The sequence below is a fragment of the Canis lupus genome, chromosome 9 (genome assembly GCF_003254725.2).
Source record: "Canis lupus dingo isolate Sandy chromosome 9, ASM325472v2, whole genome shotgun sequence".
Classification (NCBI taxonomy): domain Eukaryota; kingdom Metazoa; phylum Chordata; class Mammalia; order Carnivora; family Canidae; genus Canis; species Canis lupus.
The window spans coordinates 21,663,834-21,686,325 of record NC_064251.1 but is presented as its reverse complement, the minus strand read 5'-3'; the positions used below and the strand labels follow the sequence as shown (position 1 = coordinate 21,686,325).

Sequence of the window (22,492 nt, the reverse complement as noted above, 5' to 3'; positions counted from 1 at the left end):
GAGAGCAAGAGTCAGTGAACTAAAACAACAAAGATTAGATAAGAAGCTACATACAGGGATGCCTGGGCAGCTGCCTTTGGCTTGGGGGGTGGGGTGGGGCATGATCCTGAGGTCTCTGTGTGTCTCTTATGAATGAATAAATAAAATCTTAAAAAAAAAAAAAAAAAGAAGAAGAAGAAGAAAAAGAAGCTACATACATCAGATGCTAGAATCCCAGGAGCCAGGGCTTTCCCCAGACACCCCACAGTGAAGCCCAACAAGCACAAAAGACCAACTTGAACTGAGAAATAAGAACTACTACACTTTTCTTTTTTTAAAGCAAGCTCTAAGCTCAATGTGGGGCTTGAATTCACAACCCCCATATCAAGACTCACATGCTCTACTAACTAAGCCAGCCAGGTGCTCCTAAGGATTACTACACTTTGGAAGAAAACCTCCAACATAGAGGGGAAAAAAGGGGGAGAGGGAAGGGAAGAGTAAGGGAGAGAGAAGGGGAAAGAGAAGGGGAAAGAGAAGGGGAGAGAGAGAGGGAGAGAGAAGGAGAGAGAAAAGGGAGAGAGGTGGAGACAGGGAGAGAGAAGGGGAGAGAAAGGGAGAGAGGGGGAGACAGGGAGAGAAGGGGAGAGAGAAGGGAAGAGAGACTAGACTAGAGAGACTAAAGACTAGAAAAGGAACCCTGGAATCAGAGAATACTAGGAGCATATAAAAATTTCAAAAAACTAAAAAAAAAAAAAAAAAAAATTCACAATACTAGGGGCGTCTGATTGGCTCAGTCAGTTAAGAAATCGACTTTTTTTTTTTTAAGATTGTATTTATTTATTCATGAAAGACACATACAGAGAGGCAGAGACATAGGCAGAGGGAGAAGCAGGCTCCCTACAGGGAGCCTGATGCAGAACTCGGTCCTAGGACCCATCCCAGGATTACAACCTGAGCCAAAGGCAGACACCACCCAAGAGTCCCAAGAGACTGACTTTTGATCTCAGCTCAGGTCTTGATCTCAGGGTCATGAGTTTAAGCCCAGGATTGGGCTCCAAGCTGGGCATGGAGCCTACTTAAAAAAACAAAACAAAAGAAAAGAAAAATATCATAAAACTATAAATAGTATCCTCGGAGAAACAAGTTACGTGCATTAGACAGGATTAGGACAAAAACGAAGATGAAGATGAAGATGACAAGTAAAAAAGCGCTCTTGAAATTGAAAATGGCAGCCAGAATTTAAAGTTAAGTAGAGGGCAGCCCTTGTGGCGCAGCGGTTTAGAGCTGCCTACAGCCTGGGGTGTGATCCTGGAGACCAGGGATCAAGTCCCATGTCAGGCTCCCTGCATGGAGCCTGCTTCTCCCTCTGCCTCTCTCTCTCTCTCTCTCTCTCTCTCTCTCTCTCTCTCTCTGTGTCTCTATGAATAAATAGATAAAATATTTTAAAAAAAGAGTCAAGGAGGGGATCCCTGGGTGGCGCAGCGGTTTGGCGCCTGCCTTTGGCCCAGGGCGCGATCCTGGAGACCCAGGATCGAATCCCACGTCGGGCTCCCGGTGCATGGAGCCTGCTTCTCCCTCTGCCTGTGTCTCTGCCTCTCTCTCTCTCTCTCTCTCTCTGTGTGACTATCATAAATAATAAATAAAAATTAAAAAAAAAAAGAGTCAAGGAAGCCTTTTAGGATATACTCCAGAACAAAAAGGATGGAAAATAGAAGCAGAGAGGAAAGCAGACTCTGATGTCCAGAAGATCCAATTTCTGACCAAGAAGATTTCCAGAAAAAGAGAAAGGAAAAAGAGTAGGTGGGAATTATCAAAGAATAAGAACTTCCTTTTCCAGACTGAAAGGGGTCCATCTACCCAATCCAATAAATGAAAACTGACTCATCCTAAGGCACATCCTGTGAAATTTTAACAGTTATACAAGCTTCCAGAGAAAAGAATTAGGTCTCTTGGAGAGGATCAGAAATCAGAAAGGCATTGGATTTTTTTTTAAAGATTTTATTTACTTATTTATCGGGGGTGAGGTGGAAGGCAGGGGAAGAAGAAGAGAATCCCTAGCAGACTCCACACTGAGCATGGAGCTCGATGCGGGGCTCCATCTCATGACCCTGAGATCATGCATGACCTGAGCCAAAATCAAGAGTTGGACACTTAACCCACTGAGCCACCTAGGTGTCCCAGCATTGGACTTTCAATACAAATACTGAAGGATTTAAAGCCAATAATTGAGCCAAAATGCCTTCAAAATGATGAAAAATGATTCGATGCCCAAATGATCATTCAAGTGTGAAGAAAGAATAAAGATAATTCGGATACTCAGCTATTCAAAAAAATTGAGTTTCCATGCACCTTTTCTTGATAACATGTTACTGATATATGTGCTTCAACATATGTAGTAAAGCCAGAAAGAGGAAGACATGAGATCGGGGGAAAGAGGAAATTCAACACAGGAGACCTTGACTGCAGCAGGACAGGGAGTGGGGGTAGGGATGACTGTCGAGAAGATAAACATTAGATTGCCAATGTGTTTTAAGCATTGGAAGGAAACTGCCAGGCATTTGAGAAACCTGCTGGATACTTGGGGGAAGTTGGCAATAGGTATAAGAAAACTAAACAAGTTTTTAAAAATAAAAGTATTAACTCCAGGAAAAAAACAAGTATTTGTATATAAAAGGAAACATAACCATAGTACCCTTCTTGGCTTACCAGTGAACAATCTTTTGTTGAAATAAAATACATGATTGGTATTTAGCTAAAGTGGCTTAAAACTTATGACTACTCTATTGTGAAGGATGGGAAGGAACTGGTGGTGAAAGAAATACATCCTCACCAATGATAACATGAAGTTATATGGTCTCTACAATCCTAAGAGGTCAAAAATAGCAGTGTGCACATATTACTGAGAAGCATGGAAGTCAAGACCAGAGAAAAAACTCAGTGGCCAAAAAGTAGCAGTCTGGGAAGCAATGCTTCGAAGTAAGGAGGGGTGAGACAGAGGACTGTTGTTTTCAATATAAGTTTTTCAGTATTCTTAAATTTCTAAATTGTTTATATGCATTATTTGGATAAAAATTATAATTGTGTTTTCTTTTTTTTTTTTTTTTTAAATTTTATTTATTTATGATAGTCACACAGAGAGAGAGAGAGAGGCAGAGGCACAGGCAGAGGGAGAAGCAGGCTCCATGCACCGGGAGCCCGACGTGGGATTCGATCCCGGGTCTCCAGGATCGCGCCCTGGGCCAAAGGCAGGCGCCAAACCGCTGCACTACCCAGGGATCCCTATAATTGTGTTTTCTTTTTTTTTTTTTTTTTTTTTTTTAATTTTTATTTATTCATGATAGGCACACAGTGAGAGAGAGAGAGGCAGAGACACAGGCAGAGGGAGAAGCAGGCTCCATGCACCGGGAGCCTGATGTGGGATTCGATCCCGGATCTCCAGGATCGCACCCTGGGCCAAAGGCAGGCGCTAAACCGCTGCGCCACCCAGGGATCCCTAATTGTGTTTTCTAAGTGAAATGGCTAATACCAATAGAAAATTTAGGTCACATCATTTTATCTTGTCTCAGAAGGAACCTCCTTACTTGACTCACTCATCCATCTGTTCATCCAGAAAAGAAAACATATGAGGTGCCTGGGTCGCTCAGTCGGTGAAACTTCTGCCTTGGGCTCAGGTCACAATCCTGGGGTCCCACAACAGGCTCCCTACTTGGTAGCTAGTCTGCCCCTCCCTCTGCCCCTCCCCCTGCTCATGCTCTCTCTCTCTCTCAAATAAATAAATAAAATCTTAAAAAAAAAAAAAAGGCAAAGTGGGCTCCCTGGGTGGCTCAGCGGTTTGGTGCCTGCCTTTGACCCAGGGCATGATCCTGGAGTCCTGGGATCGGGTCCCATATTGGGCTCCCTGCATGGAGCCTGCGTCTCCCTCTGCCTATGTTTCTGCACCCCCCCTCCCCCGTGTCTCTCATGAATAAATAAATAAAATCTTTAAAAAAAAAAAAGGGCAAAGAAAAAAACTCCATCAGGAACCAAGGGCAAGCTATGGAGTGGTGAACAGGACAGGTCTCTGGCTCCTTGAGACAGGGAGGAAAACAGACAAGTAAATAAGGAAGTAATTACCGCTTATGATAAGAACAGTAAAGATGACAGGATAGTATGTGACTGAGATCAGGATGGCAAACTTTAGATAGTTAGGGAAGTCATCTTGGAGGAAGTAACTATTTGTCCTGGCTTCTAAAAGAAAACAGAGGGGAAAAAAATAAGGCAAAATCAGAGAGGGAGACAAATCATAAGAGACTCTTAATCACAGGAAACAAACTGGGGGTCGCTGGAGGGGAGGGGCGTGGGGATATGGGGTAACTGGGTGATGGGCATTAAGGAGGGCATGTGATATAATGAGCACTGGGTATTATATGACTAATGAGTCACTGACCTCTACCTCTGAAACCAATAATACATGATATGTTAATTAACTGAATTTAAATATAATTTTTAAAAAATAAAGGAAAACAGACCTTTTGATGTTAAAATCTCAGCTTGTAGTTTCCAGGACCAAAAAGATAGTGCAAATTCAAATTCAAATGTTAAAATGGGCAGGCCTATACCTAGGAATTCTTTAGGAGAATTGGCGGCTCCAACTCCTCACCAAGACCAAAGGCCTGGACTCCTGCCTAGAGTGTCCTTTAAACTTAAGACCTTTAGTAAAGGGGCAGTTGGGTAGCTCAGCCAGTTGAGCATCCAAGTCTTTTTTTTTTTTTTTTTTAATTTTTATTTATTTATGATAGTCACACAGAGAGAGAGAGAGAGGCAGAGACACAGGCAGAGGGAGAAGCAGGCTCCATGCACCGGGAGCCTGACGTGGGATTCGATCCCGGGTCTCCAGGATCGCGCCCTGGGCCAAAGGCAGGCGCTAAACCACTGCGCCACCCAGGGATCCCGAGCATCCAAGTCTTGATCAAATCATGATCTTGGGGTGGTGAGGTCGAGCTCTGCGTTGATCTATACTCTGTGGAACCTGCTTGAGATTCCCTCTCCCTTTCCTTCTCCTTTCCTGGCTTACGTGCCCTCTCTCTAATAAATAAATTATTTTTTAAAAATCCTTGGCAAAAAGATAGGTAAATGCCACACTCTCAGCATTCTAAGTGGGTGTCTTCTCTTTCTTTTGGGTGAGGTGCCATTTGATTTTGGCTCTGAAGATTTCCCCAACTTTCTTAAAAGCTCAGTTTATACAACATTTCTTGGTGTTTTCCAGAAGAGGGTTTTCAGTGTATCTAGTCTACCACAGAGCTAGAACAGAAGTGAGAATGAGACAGGAACAGGAATTTAAGAACACTTTAGAGGTAGCACTAAAAGTATGTGAAGATGATTTGAAGAAAAGCAGAGGTGAATGAGGGCTATTCCAGATGTTTGGTTAGACGATGATGCCATTTACTTAGATGGGGAAAACTGGGTGGGGGGAATGGCACAAGCCTGTGGTGAGAAAGTTTAAGAGTTACATTTTAGATAAGACAAACAGGAAACAACTACAAAGTTGCCCAAGAATAAATGTCAAGTAAGCAGCAGGACACAGGAATTGGGAGCCTGGAGAAGCCTGGGCTGGAGGCACACCCTTGATAATCACCAGAATGGAAATGATGTTTAAAGCCAGGTAATGAGGATAGAATCTAGAAAAAGGAAGGAAAAGAAAGCCCTAGAAGCCTAAGGGCCTTCAAACATTAGTGTTCAGGTAGAGGATGAATCAGGAAAGGAAACTAGGAAAGACCAGTCAGGCTGAATATGTTGCCACAGAAGCCAAGAGGGTTTTTTAAGAAAAAAAGGCGTTCAACTGAATCCAATACCACTTAAATTGGGTTAATGTTTCTGAACCCCAAGACAAATCCACCAAGGAGATCACAAAAGCACTCAAACCGCTCTTGTTACTTTTCTCCTTAGAAGAAAAGACCCCCTGGAATAGTATCTTTTTACTTTCATCCCTTAATCTGATATATACCAAAAAAAAAAAAAAAAAGGCAATTAAAAAGGGCCCTAGAAAAAATGACCTCCAAAAATAGTGATTCTTCTCCTGAAAAAGATTTAGAAACCTCCAGTATTTCTCCACTATCCCAATCTACCTAGGGTCAGAAATGTTAGGATTTTATTTATTTATTCATGAGAGACACAGAGACACAGGCAGAGGGAGAAGCAGGCCCCATGCAGGGAGCCTGATGTGGGACTTGATCCTGGGACTCCTGGATCACACCCTGGGCCAAAGGCAGGCGCTAAACCACTGAGCCACCCAGGGATCCCCAGAAATTTTCAGGTCTTAGAGAAGAATCAACACTCTATCTAGCACATTATATGTAAGGGTAGAGAGATCACTCTAAAAATAAAGATCAGTATTTAAATCCATACTCTGGGGCCGCCCCAGTGGCCCAGTGGTTTAGCACCGCCTTCAGCCCGGGGTGTGATCCTGGAGACCAGGAGTCCTGCGTTGGGCTCCCTGCATGGAGCCTTTTCTCTCTCTCTCTCATAAATAAATAAATAAAATCTTTAAAAAAAAAATCCATACTCTGGACTATAGTCCTCAGGCCAGCCCCATCTAGACCCAGGAGAATCTGAAAATTAAATTTAGGGGGAGGGACACCTGGGTGGCTCAGTCAGTCAAGCTGTTAAGCTTCTGCCTTTGGCTCAGGTCATGATCCTAGAGTTGCATCAGGCTCTTTGCTATTTTATGGTGGATATATGTCCTCATACATTTGTCAAAATCCATAGAATATACAACAAGGTGAACTATAGTATTAACTGGGGGCTTTAGTTAATAATAATGTATTAATATTGGCTCATGGCACACCTGGCTGGCTCAGTCAGTGGAACATGTGACTCTTGATCTCAGGGTCATGAGTTTGAGCCCCACATCTGGTGTAGAGATTTAAAATATATATACTGGCTTATCAATAGTAACAAATGGGGATCCCTGGGTGGCGCAGCGGTTTGGCGCCTGCCTTTGGCCCAGGGCGCGATCCTGGAGACCCGGGATCGAATCCCACATCGGGCTCCCGGTGCATGGAGCCTGCTTCTCCCTCTGCCTGTGTCTCTGCGCCTCTCTCTCTCTCTCTCTGTGACTATCATAAATAAATAAAATTAAAAAAAAAAAAAAATAGTAACAAATGTATTATTCCAAAGCAAGATGTTAATAATCGGAGAAACTGTGAGGAGAGACAGGAGAGGGTATATGGGAACTCTATACTTTCTGCTCAATTTTCCTATGAACCTAAAATGGCTCTAAAAATATATATATAGTCTATAGGGGTGCCTGAGTGGTTCAGTCAGTTAATATGCATCTCTTGATTTCAGCTTAGGTCATGATCTCAGGGTCATGAGATTGAGCCCTGAGTTGGCCTCTGCACTGGGCATGGCGTCTGCTTAAGATTCTCTCTCTCCCTCCTTCTGCTCCTCCCCTCCACCCCTGTGTACATGCTCTCTCTCTTTAAAAAAAAAAAAATGTATATATAATGTATATAATCCATTAATTTTTAAGATATATGAGTTGAACTTTATGAAAAGGATTTTTAAAGATAAATCTGACCTACAAAGCTTAAATTTTATTTAGGCTATCTCCCCATTTAAAAAAAACCTTTTCGGGTTCCCTGGGTGGCGCAGCGGTTTGGCGCCTGCCTTTGGCCCAGGGCGCGATCCTGGAGACTCGGGATCGAATCCCACGTCAGGCTCCCGGTGCATGGAGCCTGCTTCTCCCTCTGCCTGTGTCTCTGCCTCTCTCTCTCTGTCTCTGTGACTATCATAAATAAATAAAAATTAAAAAAAAAAAAAAAACTTTTCTAGGGCAGCACGGGTGGCTAAGTGGTTTGGGGCTGCCTTCCACCCAGGGCCTGATCCTGGGGACCCGGGATCAAGTCCCGCGTCGACCTCCCTGCATGGAGCCTGCTTCACCCTCTGCCCGTGTCTCTGCCTCTCTCTGTGTGCGTCTCTCATGAATAAATACATAAAATCTTAAAAAAAAAAAAAAAGCTTTTCTATTAAGTCTTCTCAAAATGAATACTTGGAAAAATAAGTCACCTCATGTACATCATAGTTTTGTAATATAAGCACTCAGAAAAGAGCTGATCTTATCCATTAGCGTCCAAATAAGAATTTATTGGGCAGCCCCAGTGGCCCAGTGGTTTAGCGCTGCCTTGAGCCGGGGTGTAATCCTGGAGACTCGGGATAGAGTCCCACATCAGGCTCCCTGCATGGAGCCTGCTTCTCCCTATACCTGTGTCTCTGCCTCTCTCTCTCTCTGTCTGTCATGAATAAATAAATAAAATCTTTAAAAAAATAAAAGAACTTGGGGATCCCTGGGTGGCTCAGTGGTTTAGCGCCTGCCTTTGGCCCAGGGTGCAATCCTGGAGTCCCGGGATCGAGTCCCAGTCAGGCTCTCAGCACGGAGCCTGCTTCTCCCTCTGCCTGTGTCTCTGCTTCTCTCTCTCTCTCTCTCTCTCTGTCTAAATAAATAAATAAATAAATAAATCTTTAAAAAAATAAAAGAACTTATGAAAAGGCACAACTACTCATGAAATTATAATCCAACAATGTGAGGTAGTGGACATGATTTAGAAAAAGAATAAATTCTTAGACTCACATCATGCTTCGGCCTGAAGCATGAACTCACATTGGGTTTTCCAGTTAATCACTCAGCCAAAGAGAACCCTGAGGGGGCTGAGATACTGTATGTAACAATTCTATCAATAGGTTGTTGTTCCCATTTTACAGATAAGGACAGAAATGTTACGTGATCACAATGATAATGGTATGGCCAGAACACAAACTTGGAGTCTTCAAATTCCCAGGCTAGTAGAATCAATTTACCTTTCCAGGGACACCTGGGTGGCTCAGCAGTTAAGTGTCTGCCTTCGGCTCATGGCGTGATCCTGGGGTCCCAGGATCAAGTCCCACATTGGGTTCCCTACATGGAGCCTGCTTCTCCCTCTGCCTAGGTCCCTGCCTCTCTCTCTCTGTATCTCTCATGAATAAATAAAATCTTTTTTAAAAATTATCTTTTTAAGTCTTACCTATACTGTGTGATTTCTGACAAGTAAATTCCTCTTTGAATTGGTTATATAAGCAATTATAAGAAGAAAGGAAGGATGCTTGGGTGGCTCAGTGGTTTAGCATCTGCCTTCAGCTCAGGGCGTGATCCCAGAGTCCCAGGATCGAGTCCCACATTGGATTCCCTGTGGGGAGCCTGTTTCTCCCTCTGCCTCTCTCTCTGTATCTCTCATGAATAAATAAATAAAATATTTTTTTTAAAGAAAGGAAGATAAGAATTTTACTTATGTTACATGTAATAAATGAAAGCTAACTTTATTATAAAGACAAGTTTGAAAGGGTGGCTCAGTAAGTTAAGTGTTCAACTCTTGATTTTGCCTCGGGTCATGATCTCAGGGGCGTGAGACTGAGCCCTATCCCATGTGGGGCTCTGGAGTCTGCTTGTCTCTCTCCCTCCCCCTCTGCCCTTCCCCTTGCTTGTGCTCACTCTCTAAAATAATTAAATAAGTTAAAATCTTCAATAAGTAATATTTTAAAAAGACATGTCATGTCTGAAATAGATATCTCTGAAATTAATCAAAGCAGTCAAAAACTGTCTTAATATGTTCGTTTATTATCTGTCAATAAAACAAGGCTGAATATTAATCTGGTAAAATCATGATTCTTTTGATAGTCATAATCCACATCTGATTAATATTAAGGTCCATAAATGCTAAGAAGAATAAACAGAATAAAAAGAAATATCTAGGGGCCCTGAGATTAAGAGCATATTGCTCTTGTATGCCAGGCACCTGAGCATACAACTCTTGATCTTGGGGTTGTGAGTTCAAACCCCACATTGGGTGTAGAGATTACTTAAAATCTTTAAAAAGATAAATAAATAGGAAGGAAGGATCTCCAAAGCATTTTTCCTTAGTAAACTATATGCCTACCATTTACCTTTATCTCCAGAACAACAACGATTTATGAACCCTGTAGACATGACTTTGTTAATCCGAAAAAAGACTTTATATTGGGATGCCTGAGTGGCTCAGTGTTTGAGCGCCTGCCTTTGGCTCAGGGTGTGATCCCGGATTCCCAGGTTCGACTCCCGCATCGGGCTCCTTGCATGGAGCCTGCTTCTCCCTCTGCCTGTGTCTCTGCCTTTCTCTCTCACTCTCTCTCTCTCTTTCTCTCTGTGTCTCTCATGAATAAATAAATATCTTTAAAAAAAGAAAAAAAGAAAAAAAGACTTCATAGCTTATGGTTCTTTAAAGCAGCATATCTCAAGCCAAGGATCATCTGTTTGAGAATACCTGATTGCTTGTTAAAATGACCCTAGATCTACTAAAATCAGACTCTCTGGGTCAAAACCATAGAATCTTCTTTTTGTTTTAAACAAGTATCCTGGGGGTTCTTTTTTTTTTTTTTTTTATCCTGGGGGTTCTTGTATTAAAATCTTTAGACTAGTAGTTCTTAAACTTTTTGGTCTCAGGACTCCTTTATATCTTTAAAAATAAGGACCTTAAAGAACTTTTGTTTATGAAGGTTATATCTACTAATATTTATTATATTAGAAGTTAAAATAGAAATTTAAAAAATATTCATTAAAAATAATAAACCAGTTATATATATTTTTTTAAACTTTATTTATTTATTCATAGAGACACACAGAGAGAGAGGCAGAGACACAGGCAGAGGGAGAAGCAGGCTCCACGCAGAGAGCCTGATGTGGGACTTGATCCAGGGTCTCCAGGATCACGCCCTGGGCTGCAGGCGGTGCTAAACCGCTGTGCCACCGGGGCTACCCCTAAACCAGTTATATATTAACATAAATAACATTTCTGTGGAAAAATAACTATTTTCCAAAACCAAAAAAATTAGTGGAGAGTGACACTGTAAAAGTTTTGGAAATTTCTCTAATATCCAGCTTAATAGAAGACAGCTGGATTCTCATATTTGCTTTTGCATTCAATCTGTTGCAGTATATAGCTTTGATAGAAGTGAATGAAGAAAACTTGATCTAACACCAATTGGAAAATGAAGGTTATCTTAATAGCCTTTACAGATAATTTTGGATATTCCTTAACATCACACCAAAATTCAACAAGTGGTAGTTTCTTAAAGATTAGATGCAATGTAGATTGCATGCTGTTGGATCTCAACTAACTTTTCATACTCAGCTGCACTGAGATCCATTAGTCTATTCTGCTTTTGGGGTTTTGGATTTTGTTTTTTTTTTTTTAAATCCATTTGACAGAGTCAGAGAGTAGAAGTGATGGGAATGGCAGAGGGAGAGGGAGAAGGGCAGAGCGAGTGGGAGAAGCAGGCTTCCTGTCAAGCAGGGAGCCTGACACAGGGCTCCCAGGGCTCTATCCCAGAACTGTGGGATCACAACCTGCGTAGAAGGCAAACACTCAACAGACTGAGCTATTCAGGTGCCCCTATCCTGCATTTTGAGTAGAATGTTTTCCCAAACATGATTTAGTAATGTTGTACATTAATCATTTGGAAAACACTACTTCAGAGACACACAGACCTTTCAAATACCAACACATTTCATTATAAACTATTAAAAAAAACATTTGTTTTATCATTTAAAAAGTTTAATATGGAAAAACTGTCAAACTCAAAATTTATTTTCCCTCAAAAGCTTAAATTTTATCATTGGCAACAAAGATTGCCAGTTGTTTTCCTTGAAGAGATGGCTTCCCTTCTTTCATTTGTGAGAAAATGTCTACCAGCATACCAGTTGGTCTGTCATTCTTTCAGAGTAAAGATGGTGTTTCATTAAAAAAAAAAAAAAAAAAAAGGCAGCTAGTTTGAAATTGTAACTGAAATGTTCCCACAAGATCTCTTCCCTGAGACAACCATCATACTTCTGTGTGCAGCCGAAGTGCTTTATGCCTACCTCCCATTTCATCACAGGATATCAAAAAAGGCACATCCTCCAGAGTTGAAAGGGAAATGAAATTAATATTGTTTACTGTTGTGTCATGGACATTCTTAAGTAAAGTCATTTTTTCCTTCTGTGAGTACACTACATACAATAACTAGCATTAAGTGTAAATGACAACTAAGTAAAAGATACAAATAACATTATGGAAGTAATTTTGATATCAAAGACACCCTGTGAAAGGTCTCAGGGCCCTGAGGGGTCTGTTGGCAATACTCTTGAGAACTGCTTCTATAAATTTAAACTGAAGCATCAATGAGCAGCCCATCCAAGGGAACAATACAAAAATCAAAACACAGCTTCTGCCCCACTTGCTCAAGGACACAAAATGGCATGTTGTTTTAGGACTGGAACAGTTGAAATTAATGGAAACTGGGCCCTAACATCATAGGTAATATGAACAGCAAGCGTTCAAAAAAATTGAATGGGGGCAGGCACAGGGTAAAGGTAAGGAAGTAAAGGCAATATTCCTATCTGCCCAAGTGACAGATTGGAGTTTCATTTAATGACATAGCTAGACTTCTCCCCAAAATTAAAGTTTCAGAAGAATGTGTTCTCTGTTAACTGAAAAGCTACATTTCTAAACAGTATGCATTTGATGGTTACAACATTTAAAGTATAGATGTACAGATTTATTCATATGTGCCTAAAGACAAATATGAGAATATTTACCACAACATTGTTTTCTGTCTTAGATTCTATGGTCTATGGCTATCATTAGATTAAATAAATTATTAATTTTTTTTAAAAGAGGGGGATCCCTGGGTGGCTCAGTGGTTAAGGGCCTATCTTTGGTCCAGGGCGTGATCTGGAGTCCTGGGATCAAGTCCCACATCGGGCTCCGTGCATGGAGCCTGCTTCTCTCTCTGCCTGTGTCTCTACCTCTGTGTGTGTGTGTGTCTCTCATGAATAAATACATATAATCTTTAAAAAAGGGGGGGGGCACCTGGCTCACTTAGCCAGTAAAGCATGTGACTCTTGATCTTGGGATCATGAGTTTGAGTCCCACATGGGGGAGGGGTAGACTGTACTTAAAAAAAAAAATCTAAAAAAAAAAAAAAATCAAAATAAATTATAGCATCCATAGTCCAGAATACTATGTACATCTTAAAAACACGAGACAGGTGTGCCTGGCTGGCTCAGTCAGAAGAGTGTGCGACTCTTGATCTCGGGTAATGAGTTCAAGCTCCACATTGAATGTAGAGATTACTTAAAAATAAAATCTTAGGGATCCCTAGGTGGCGCAGCGGTTTGGCGCCTGCCTTCGGCCTAGGGCGCGATCCTGGAGACCCGGGATCGAATCCCACATCGGGCTCCCAGTGCATGGAGCCTGCTTCTCCCTCTGCCTGTGTCTCTGCCTCTCTCTCTCTCTGTGACTATCATAAATAAATAAAAATTAAAAAAAAAAAAAAAAAAAAAAAAAAAAAAAAATAAAATCTTAAAAACAAACAAACATGAGACAGACATAAACATATTCACGTGGAGTGTTTACTAAGATAAACAAAGTGACAAAAAGTAAGATACCTTTTGATATGTGTATAATGTACTACATTTTTAGGGAAGGGAAAAAGAAATAGTATATTTGCATGTATACAAATGAAATCACTTTGAAAAAAAATAAGAAATGGATAACTAGCTGTCCCTGGGAAAAGTTCAGAGAATAAGGTGAAAAGAAAACTCTCCATTTACTACAAACCTTTTGGTACTGATTAAACTTTTTCTTTCTTTCTTTCTTTCTTTCTTTCTTTCTTTCTTTCTTTCTTTCTTTCTTTTCTTTTTTTTTCTAAAATATTGCTTTTACCATAAAGAAAACTGGAGTCTGGAACTGAAAAACAAAACTGATATACTCTTGCAGCAAATCTGTGGTTGAGACCAGCTAGCATTCATCTTTCCTCAGGAAAGGGGAAGTAGTTTAATCCAGGCTGTATGGTGTGGGTCTCTAACTCCCACCTCCAGCTTCATTCTCCCTTCCTCAGGAGATATTCTCACTGGGTATATAAGAACGGTACTCTCACTGGAAAGCTTAGGGTAAACTGAGGCAGAAGCCTATGGAATCACACAGGACACCTTGGATTTTTCTGCAGAAATAGGATTTTAACTAATAGGCTTTACTTTTTACCGCAGTTTTAGGTTCAAAGCACAACTGAGCAGAAAGTACAGAGTTCCCATAAACACACCACCCCATCCCTCTACCCCCCCAACAGGCACAACCTTGTCCACTATCAACATTTGGCACCACAGCGGTACACTGAGAAACAGGAATTTCAGACAGTTCCATGAACCCAATATTCTCCAAGACAATTATGTGGACCTTAAAGTGTCCCCACGTGCTTTGGCTCCCTTACAATCCACTCTTATTTACACGCTTCAGTGCAAAGGGACAATAACACATAGAATTAAGAATAAATATTGAGATTTGTGGGGCGTCTGGGTGGCTTAGTCAGTTGAGCGTCTGACTCTTGATTTCAGCTCGGGTCATGATCTCAGGGTTGTGAGGTCGGTGCTGGGTGAGGGGCCTGCTTGGGATTCTCTCTCTCTCTCCTTCTCTTAAAAAAGACCAAAAACAAAAAAACACCCAGGAGTTTCCAAATTAAATAGAATGCAATACATGTTAAAAAAAAAAATAAAAGAGGGGGAGGGTACCCGTGTGGTGCCGGTTTCGGCTCAGGTCATAATCTCAGGGTCCTGAGATGGAGCCCCACCCACCTAGGGCTCTTGAGTCTGCTTGTCCCTCTCCCTCTACTGCTCCTCCTCTCTCTCTCTCTCTCTCTCTCTCTCTCAAATAAATAATCTTTTAAAAATAATAAGAAAAAAAGAAAGAAAGAAAGAAAGAAAGAAAGCAAGCTAGCTAGCTATTTGGCTCCAGAATGCTTCAATTATTCCACTTGGCCCAATGTATAAGACAGGTACCATCCTAATTATGTTTTATTTTGGTTAACATTTCAATAAATTTGCTTTCCCTAAACATATTGATTAAGAAGGAACCCAAATTCCAAACTGATTTGCCAGACAAAATCAGTCTGAGATTAAATATTTATCATGTCTAAACCACAAGTAGAAAAGAATTCAAAGGCTGACTATTTTAATGCTAACTCGATGCGATATTGCACTGTTTGGTTTATTAGAGAGGTAATTACACAGCTAACATAGGTCTTTGGGGTTTTGAGGATTACCCTAGTGGGGAGAGTAGGGGAGGACAAAGAAGGAAAGTCTAATGTTTTTCACTCTGCCAGAAAAAGTGTCTGCTAAACTACAAAACAAAATTAACATTAGAAAAGATGTGAAAAATATGCATTTTAGGAAGCTTTCACTTAAGCAGGTGCTCAAATTCAGACTCAAATTGCCATTTCTCAAAACCAGAATGAGTGGTCAGGATACCGAAAACTAATAAAATCAATCAACAAAGCGGGAAAACAGGTGGTTAACACCAGACTGGGCAGGGTTTTCCTCAATTGAGCTCACCTTCGCTAATCTAAATCAGTTTTCAGAAATGGCTTTTACAAAAACTACCCAAACATCCCCCTAATAATTTGTGCTCCTCCTCCACAATAAGGAAGCCATTTATTTACCAGAAGGTTTACTTTCTCTTTCAAGCTCTGCTGGCTTCCTCCTGCCCCACATACGGACTAGATGCAACTGGGGGGCCTTTCTTTCCTGGCTTCTCGGATCCCAAACTGAAGAGTCAGTGTGAGAAAACCCGTTTCAGGGAGAAGCTGAGTGGTTCTTCTTAACCGCAAGGCTATTTTGAATACAGATGCGTTTGCAAAGGAAAGTTACAGGATAAGAAAATAAAGCTCTACTCCTCTGGTGAAAACAGATGCACTTAAATACACACACACACACACACACACACACACACACACACAGATGTGAAGGGACAAACCACCTCCTAGCCTCAGATAGGTCATTCATTCTACTTGGGATATGCCACACCCCCACCTTCCGTGTCTGACTCCTCTACCCCTCAAACCTTCAACATCACCTCCAGTTTTAGTGTTATGAAGACCTCTAAGGGACTGTTCAAATTCCTAAGTGTAATACATTTTTAATGTGTGAAATAGGGATCCCTGGGTGGCTCAGTGGTTTAGAGTCTGCCTTCATGCCCAGGGCATGATGCTGGAGTCCAGGGATCGAGTCCCACATCAGGCTCCCTGCACTGAGCCTGCTTCTCCCTCTGCCTGTGTCTCTGCCTCTCTCTCTCTCTCTCTCTCTCTGTGTGTGTGTGTGTGTGTCTCATGAATAAATAAAATCTTTTTAAAAATGTGTTAAATATTACTTAAATAGCCCACAATCATAGGCTTTGGAAGATGCAAAGAGACCTATCACAGGGACCTTCATGTAGACAGGAATTTACGATTTGCCTATTCCTTTTACGTGACAGCCTCCATCTCCTCCACCACAATGTAAATCCCCCTGGTCCCTATTCATTTAGTTTTTTTTCCTATTAGTTAGAATCTCCCAATTACTCCTTCTTTCCTTTGGTTCATTAATGGCTACCATGAATCATAACTTGCCTTTGTAGGTAGATATTTTAATGATATTAATTATTAGCACTCAAATTTTAGCTATCTGCCAGGCACTGTGTAAAGTACTTTAAACATATTATCTTGCGGGACACCTGACTGGCTCAGCCAGTAGAGCATGCGACCCTTGATCTACAGTTTGTGAGTTCAAGCCCCATATTGGGCATAGAGCCTACTATACTATAAAGAAACAAACATATACACATATATATATACACACATTGTTTTGCTTAATCCTCACAACTTCCCTACAATGAAACCTGGTATCTATGTTTTATGGCTAGAGAAACTGAAGCCCAGAGAAGTTAAAGCAACTGACCCAAAGTCTAAGAGGCACTGGATTTGTTTTTTTTTAATTTTATTTTAATTTTTATTTTAATTTTATTTATTCATGAGAGAGGCAGAGACACAGGCAGAGGGAGAAGTAGGCTCCATGCAGGGAGCCCGATGTGGGACTCGATCCTGGGACTCCAGGATCACACCCTGGGCTGAAGGGAGGCACTCAACCACTGAGCCACCCAGGGGTCCTTGGATTTGGGATTAAAGTCCAAGGAGTCTGACCTCATAGCCTGATCTTTCACCTCCTATAGCAATGTTGGATCATGAAACCCTCCAATACACAGCCTAAGAGTTTCGACGCTACAATGTTACCTTATAAATGCTCAAAATAGGTTCCTTTTCCAATGTAGTTAAAAAAAAAAAAAATCAGGTCAGGCAAAAGTTCACTGATTAGAAGAGTCATTATTCTTATAGATGAGGGTAGCAGAAAGAAAAGCTAGATAATCCAAAACTTACTGTATTCTGGGGGGCAGATTTGCTTTTCTTCTTGTTCTTTTATTAGGCTATTAAAAAGAAATTTGCAATAAATATGTCCCAGATAAATTGGTAAATAGAAAAGGGTACAAAAAAATCTGGAGAAATACATACCAAACTATTAACAAGATATACATAAAATACACATAGTTTATGTTCTACAAATTTAAATTTTTTGTAACAGCAAATATTTCTTTTGTAAGTAGGACAAAACAACTTACTTTTAATGATATGTGAAAAGAATAATTAAGAGAAGAGGTAAGAGCCATGGCTCAGCAGCTTCCTCTCCCCTCAGTTCAGTCCTCCTAAATTAAGAACTTCCACTTCTAGGGACACCTCAGTGGTTGAGCATCTGCCTTCAGCTCAGGGCGTGATCCCGGGGTCCTGGGAGCAAGTCCCACATTGGGCTCCCTGTGGGGAACCTAGTTCTCCCTCTGCCTATGTCTCTGTCTCTCTCTGTGTGTCTCTCATGAATAAATGAATAAAATCTTTAAAAAAAAACTTCTACTTGTAGCTCCCTGGACACACTCTGCTGTTTTAAGCCTCTGCACATTCATGTTTCTTGGCCCTGTAAGCAACTGTTCACCACTCAACTTTGTCAGAATTCCTATTCATCCTACAAAATGCTGTTCATAGGTGTTCGAAGTAATAAAGGCCCTCTGTAATAAAGCCTTTTTCTCACTCCTGAAGACAATTAATCTCTTTTCCTGGGGCATTTAATAAGAACTTAGATTTACTGAGTTCTTCCTGTGTGCCATGCATTATGCTAAGCATTTTACCTCTTTTATCTCATTGAATCTTTAATGGGCCTCAGAGATAGGCACTGTTATCCTCTACTTTTACAGATAAGAAACTGAGATTCAGGTTCTGAAGAGGAAGTAGCAGATTCAGGATCTGATCCCAGACCTGTCTGACTCCAGAGCATGAGATTTAAACCACTGGGATGCCTGAGTGGCTCAGCAGTTGAGCATCTGCCTTTGGCTCAGGGCATGATCCTGGAGTCCCAGGATTGAGCCCCACATCAGGCTTCCTGCATGGAGCCTGCTTCTCCTTCTGCCTTTGTCTCTGCCTCTCTCTCTCTCTCTCTCTGTGTGTCTCTCATGAATAAATAAATAAAATCTTTAAAAAAAAAAAGAGAGAGAGAGAGAGAGAGATTCAAACCATTTATCCTGTCACCTCCTCTGCCCTGTGTAAAGCAACACATACCTTGGTCCGCATAACACCTCTAGTTCTGTGAAAATAGGAACCATATTTCATTATCCTTGGATACTGCCTAGCACAGTAATCAGCTCTCAGCATAAAATGTTTGCTGATAATAAATAAATAAATTAAAGCAAAACAAAATGAAATGTTTGCCTTATCTGACTTAAGAGTTACAATAATCTTAACATGACAAGTGAGAACTAAGCAGAACAGAAATTCATTCTTCCACACACTATTCCTTTTAAAACTAGAGACATTTCTAACAACTGACCACCAAAGTACCATCTGGCCATCTTGACTAAAGTGCACCATAGTAAGCCAAGGTTCCTAGTAACAAATGTGTAATGGTGATATTAATTTTTTTCACTATAGCCAACAAAGACTGAAACAGCCATTCAGTGTCATCCTGCTGGATCTCACCAAGGCTGCTCCAGAACACCAGGACTCCTTCAAGATTTGGGGATGTCCCTCAATTGCTCTTTTGGTGGTTTTATGAATGACCCAAAAGTTATAGTACAACTGTTCAAATATGGAAGACATAAAATGTAAGTGGCTATTTACAGCCAATTAAAAATCCTAAAAGGCATTTCTGCACTTAAACACACAAATCTGGTAATAAGTCAGAACACCTCTCTTTGGGTCTGGCCCAATTTATAAGCTCAGCCCCAAAGACAACTCCCCTAGGGCAGAGGCCATGTGCACTGATCTACTTTGTACAAATTAACCAATGCCAGGAACATGCCCTACACATAATAGGCACTCCATAATTAAACACTAATACTTGACCTCAAAAATCTTTAAAAGGACAGAATCTGGAATTCTGTGATCTGGCATTCAATGAGGCCTCTAACAAGCAAACATTCCTCCCCTACTCACCTTCCTAATCTACCAGGATTTTGTTCCTACTGTACCATCATACCTCCTCACCCCAAGCTCTTTACACCTATCAAATTCCAACTATTATTTGGGACTCAGATCAAATCTCACCTTTGGCAAGAAGACTTCCTAGACCATTCCAGGTCTCATAACCTCTCCTTCCTCTGAAGACCGGTAGCACTTAGTGCAGCACTATCCAATAGAACTTTCAGGATAGCGGAAATGTTCTATAGCTGTGCTATCCATATTTTAATATATAATAGCTTCTTTGTTGGAGAGCACAGCCTTAACGACTCACCATCTCTTTGAGGACATGTTGCACTATAGGGATAAAGCATTTATCAAGTCCCCTTAGTGGTCTGCAAGTGCTGTGAACAAAGCCTCTGATTCTTCATGGCAACTTTCACAACGTTGCAAAAAGTAAATATTTGTTGACCTGTACACCATCTCTGAGGAAACTGTAAGGTAGAAAGGTGCTGGCCTCAGCATCTGCGATGGTCACTACCTCTGCCCCAACTCACATCTGAAAGTCAAGACAAGTAGAGGCAAGCAGGAGAAAGCAACTTTCTTGAGACACAAATGATCACTGGTGAAGCCACAAGGCACTCTGGATTAAAGGGCATTTTTATCTCCCTCCATTAGCAAATAGCTAAATTCTGATGAAAAGTCATGCGGACTAAAAAGTTTGTGACTTCCCACGTTAGACACAGAAGATGGAAAAATAACCTAGGCAAACCCTATTTCTACTTCTTTTTGCATCTGTTTATTGGCTCTCTCTGTAGGAGTCTTAGCAGCCTGTTGGTGATATTTCACTGTCCAGATATATGTTAGAATTTCAGTGACGCTTTTCCCAGCAGGGTCTACACTCACTCACTGTAAACCAATACCTAATACTTAATATAGTTAGGTCAAAATAACAAACTACACCAAAGGTACAAGTTCTAACACTATGGCACTCCACTGCCTTGGGCAAGTGCTTTGTTCCTTGGGCCTCAGTTCCCCTATCTATAAAATGGGGTTAATGTCATGTGAACTACCTACCCTTTGTACCGCAAGTCATAGCTGTGGATATTTCTAAATAGTTATCCTTCCCAAAAGTACTATATACAGAAATTTTAAAAATCGTGAATTTGCTAGTCGTTTTCCGTGGAAGATTCACTAACAAATATATAGACTTCAAGATCAACCTCCCAATATATACTTTTTTTTATTTTTATTTTTTTTTGGTTTTCCAGATTTCCCCATCTCACTATGCAAATAAATGTCTGAGCAAAAATTCTGCTAGTACTCCAGTCTGGCACATATAACAAGGAAATAAATGTGTTGGCTCAAGGAACACAGACATATTTAATATAAAACAGAAATTTGGCTGAATCAAGTCATAACACAGTCTAAATTCACATATAAAAGATTGAGATGAAAAAAAAAAAAGATTGAGATGATTTATAGTTCTGATTTATTCCAACCAGAGCATTATCAGCACAGCAGCCAAAAAGTTACAACCCATACACAGAACATAGCCTGTAGATCCACACCCGATAAAAACCAGCAGAGACACATTATGTACATTTTTAACTTAAAAAAAAAGTGTGTCCATACCACACACTCACCTGATGTAACAGAGAAAGATATGCACTAAATAAGAAAAAAGCAACTTGGATGAGGGTTTGAATTTTGCTAACTTAAGCCCAACCACACCCCCCAATCACAGGTAAAGTTTGCACACATGGCTTTGCCAAGGCCAGCCTGTCTTTGTTTCCCTCTGCGTTTACCCAAGATCTTGGCTCCAAGACAGAAAACTCCCACTCGCGATTGGTTCATTCTGTCCTATGCAATTAAGCAACACCACAATCCAGTAAACGCAAGGACTCAATTATTTATCTTCTGGCCAAGTTTACCAGGTGTCTATAAAAGAACAATGTCAAGGAAGAAAGAGGCTTATTTCTCCCTAGAACTGGCTTGGGGGGGGGGGGTATTTTGGTATTTTGCTTTGTTTTCAGAAGGGGAGGAGGGAAGCAGGGTTTTTAATCTAGGGAGAAAAAAAAAAAGCCGGGAAGGAATTTAAAGAGTACAAGACTGTCAATTTCCCTACAGGAAACTTGATTCTTATGCAATAATCCGACCCACAACCAACCAGCCTGTGGGGCTGTAGGGGGAAGACACCTATTCCTACTTCTGGAGGGGCAGGCTGGCTCCTAAAGGAGAGGGCACAGAGCAAGGCCGAGGAATTGGCTCAGCCGGCAGCCGCCGGGGAGCGCAGAGAAAGCTCTTTCCCAAACCCCCACCCCTTGATCCCCCGTGATCTCCGCCGGCGTGACAGTTGCTCCTGAGGCCGGAACGTCCCCAGAGCCTCAGGGAGCAGGAAGTCGGGGGGCTGTCCCTCACTCCTGCCACCCCCACCCTAGAGTGTCCTCGCCCCATAGTCCTCCTCCTTAACCCCATTTTCCCTCTCCCTCGGAGTCTGCCCTTTCTCCAAAGAACGAAACTTCCTTCCAGCGCCCCCTGTCCCTTCAGAGGCCCGCTCCTGTCATCCCGGGACTTGTCTCCTGATTGACGCTCCCATCTCCACGTATTCCTCCCCCCTGCCCCACTCAAGTTTCCATCCACAACTCCCCCACACAAGGCAGAAGCTCCTGGACCCTCTGGCACCCCCCACCCGGGGTCCCCGGGCCTGGGGGCCGGTGGGGGGGGGCGGCCCCACCCTTCACCCCCTTCACCTGTTTCTCGGGCTCAGGCCCGACAGGCCGGGGCTGCACTTGCGCCGGGGTGCGGGCCGCGGGGCTCCCTCAGGCCGCGGGGCCTCTCCGGGCAGAAGCGGAGAGAGAGCGCGGAGCAGGGGAGCTCGTCAAGGATCCGGTTCGGGCTCGCTCGCTCCGCGGCGACGTCGGAACCCCAGACTCCCCCCTCCCTGTCTACGCCGCGGCAGCTCCGGAAACCGCTGAATTACAGCCCCTCCAGCCAATCCCCGCCCAGCCCCAGCCTGGCAGGGACACGCCGCTTCTGCATAATTCATGAGACGGCCAGGTTTCCCGGCCACCCAGGGCACTGATGCATATACTGTACACCCGAGGCCCCACCCACCGGCCAATGAGGAGAGCCTCTGGGGGAAAGGGCGGGGCCAATATTGGGCTGGGAACGCCCCAGTGCT

General features: G+C 42.0%; 1 protein-coding gene across 6 annotated transcripts in view; it reads right to left on the bottom strand.

The window, feature by feature from the left end:
• Nucleotides 1–22,280, bottom strand: part of STAT3 (signal transducer and activator of transcription 3) — a 75,728-nt gene extending 53,448 nt beyond the window's left edge. For 4 of the 6 annotated variants that reach the window (XM_025439580.3, XM_025439581.3, XM_025439583.3 and 1 more), the window contains exon 1: nt 4,093–4,201. The gene's annotated coding sequence lies outside the window, so the exon portion shown is untranslated. Of the gene's footprint in view, nt 1–4,092; nt 4,202–22,061 lie in introns of those variants that run through there. The other 2 variants (XM_025439585.3, XM_025439586.3) reach the window with 1 other exon arrangement.
• Nucleotides 22,281–22,492: the final 212 nt, after the last annotated feature.